Raw genomic sequence first — 3236 nt, 5'->3', positions numbered from 1 at the left:
ATCTGAAACAAGCTGATTTTAATTTGGTAATGCAACGTTTTGCTTCAGAAAAGTTCACAACGAACTCCGGAAATTTATTCCTCATGTCACTCATCCAAGGATTTCCAGCTAGGATGGCTAATTAAATTCCTTGCCACAGTCGTCACACATGCATGGTTCGTCCTTGATATCTTTATGTCTGTTCAGGAGGTGATTAATCGAATCCATGAAGGCACACAGGTTGAGCATCGTATCTCCCTGTTGTGAATGTTTGCCAAACCTCTTGATGCTTTAAAATTCCTTTCTCAAAAAGGCTGTGATCACATTCATAACATGAAAGGTAACTGCGGATGCTGGAGATCTGAAACGCAGACTGCTGTGTTTGTGATTTGTCCCTGACTGAAAGTAAAGTGGCAGGTTTAAGTTTCCAGTTTGAAAATGGGCACTTGATAATTCTCCAACATTTGAACCTGTTTGTGTTACCGTCCTGGTTTGTGGGCAAAAGCCCATTTGAAATAAATTAGGTAAAAATCTGCAGTAAAATCGCAGGTTGAAGTGGAAGTGAAATGAATCTGTTCCTTAATAATGGTGATAGCTCGAATACTAGATAAGGAAAGACCTGCATTGTGTCCAAGAATTTCCACTTCTAGTGATATGTACATCCCACGCACTGACATTTGAGATATGCCTCATTTCTCCTAACTTATTAAACTGAGGTGGAATACATTACCTAAAATGATGATCAAAATAACTTAAATGGGAACTTTCGAAAGGAAATGGGAGGTATGTTTGAAAAGGAAAGCTTTGGAGAAAGTTTTAAAAAGTGAGAAGAGCTAACCTATTAGTATTATCGTTTGATTATTATTGTAGAGAGTCAGTTAATATTCAGCGAACCGGGATTCGAATCCCATCAAAGTAGATGGTGGAATTTGAATGGAATGAAATTAAACATCTCGAATTAAGAATCTAACAATGGCCACGACAACATTGTCAATTGATTGATTTCATTCACTAATGTACTTCCGGGTAAACCTCTGTCCTCACCTGGTCTAGCCCATTTGTGACTACGGATCGACAGCACTGGACTAGCAAGGTCCTGTATTCATAGATGTCATACAATCCCTGCAGTGTGAAAACAGGCTATTTGGCCCAACAAGTCCACACAACCCTCCAAAATGTACCCAGATTCAACCCCATAACTCTACATCTCCCCGATACAGCCTTGAGCAATATGGATAATTTTAGTGTGGGCAATTCACCTAACATGCACATCTTTATATAGTGGGAGGAAACGGGAACACCCGGAAGAAACCAACATAAACGTGGAGGAATGTGTAAACTCTACACAGACAGTCTCCCGAGGCTAGACTTGAACGCCGGTCCCTGGTGCTGCGAGACAACAGTGCTAACCATTAAGGCACCATGCCACCCAAGTCTATCAATCTCTTTGAAGTCTCAACAAAGGAAAGCAACGGTACGATCCACATGGCATCGAATGATGCATTAGAAAAAAATAACAGCAGAAAGAGAAAAGTGGACTCTGCAAAGTTGTCCTTACGAACTTCTGGGGAAATGGTGCCAAAGTTGGAGAGCTGTATTAGAGACTGGTCAAGCAACAGTTTGACATATTCATAGCTATGGAATCATATTTGATACACAACATCTGAGACACAACGATCACCCTCCCTGGGTATATCCCACCCCACTCACAGGACTGATTGAGCAGAGGTAGCCACTCCACTGTATTCAGTCGGGAGGGAGTTGCCCTCACAATCCTTAGCATTGTTTCCATATTTCATGCAGTCCCATGGCAGAAGGTTAATCATGTCCAAATAAATCTCCTGCTGATTAACACGTACTATCCTCCCCTGAGTGATGAACCAGTCGTCCTCCATACAACGTGTGTGTGTGTGTGTGTGTGTGTGTGAGAGAGAGAGAGAGAGAGAGAGAGAGAGAGACTCTTTTTATGGCTACATCAAATTGTTTTGTGGAAGCATTTCGAAAGGTGTTGTTCTGTTGCAATGCATCCCTCAGTAAGTAACTTAATCAATTTTCACTTCTAAAAGTCCCAGATCCAATGCCAAACTATCTTTGAAAACTGTTTACAGTCTGAAATCTGGTTCTTGAGGTGATTGATACAGTGAAAATTTTAAAATTCAAGGGATAAATTGTTTCTGTTATGAAGTCAGCAATTTGTCAAAACACGATGAGTCCCACTAGTACCACAACTCAGTTTCGAGGTGGTTAACTGCTTGGCATTTCCTTGCTGAACTATACACGGTGACAATTAACTCTGGGCTTTGGCTGTCCACATGAATTGAGACCTGAGTAATAAAATGATTTTGAATTATTTTACATTTCATTCTACCTACAGAGAAAGATCTACTTCTCGGAAGAGTGGCCGACCGATCGCTGCAGAAAATATAGTGTGAAGGGGGCGGGGAGGGGAGAGGGGGAGACATAATGGCTGAAAATATGGGAAATAGCAACAGGTTGAGCAAGACAGCCAGGGAAGAGATTGGAGTGAGTCAGCTGTATTCGGTCCTGTATTAACTGTGATTGGTCCACTGTTGACGTCAGATCTGAGAAAGCAGCCAATTGAATTAAGGGAACATATATCTCACTTATCCAGAGAGTGAAGGTTGTTTCTGATCGGGGCTCAGTCCTTCATGTAACAGCAGTAGGTGAAAATATTTCAAAAGTGTGTTGTTAACTGTCGAACCTGAAACATGTGCTTTTTATGCACTTTACTGATAATAATGACAGTGGTGTCAGGTAAGTCTGTCTTAAAATCGTCAAGATACGCTTCACCAGTTCGACCTTCAACTTATTGACAACTTCATCGTGTTTGTTGCAGGTGCGAGTGGCCAAGATTCAGTTTCCCAGCATCCACTTGAAAAAACGGTTCAAGAAGGAGAGACTGTAATCCTGAACTGTAATTACTCAGCACAGTACACTACTGCAGTGCTCTTTTGGTACATCCAGTATCCGGGGAAAACTCTGAGATATTTACTGAGAAGATTCAACAAGGAAGAAGGACATACCTTTCCAGCTTTCTCTGACAGGTTCTCTTCCACTCTGGACAAAGAAAAGAAAGTACTTCCTTTAAATATCGCAGCTGCTCTTGTATCTGACTCTGCCGTCTATCACTGTGCGCTGAGTCTCACGCTGACAAAGAGTTGCAGTCAGTCCGTACAAAAACTAGCCAAACACACTCATGACCCTCCATTCCCTACCTACGTCCTGAGCCACATTTC

The sequence above is a fragment of the Hemiscyllium ocellatum genome (genome assembly GCF_020745735.1).
Source record: "Hemiscyllium ocellatum isolate sHemOce1 chromosome 27 unlocalized genomic scaffold, sHemOce1.pat.X.cur. SUPER_27_unloc_2, whole genome shotgun sequence".
Taxonomy (NCBI): Eukaryota; Metazoa; Chordata; class Chondrichthyes; order Orectolobiformes; family Hemiscylliidae; genus Hemiscyllium; species Hemiscyllium ocellatum.
This window is presented reverse-complemented; position numbering follows the sequence as displayed.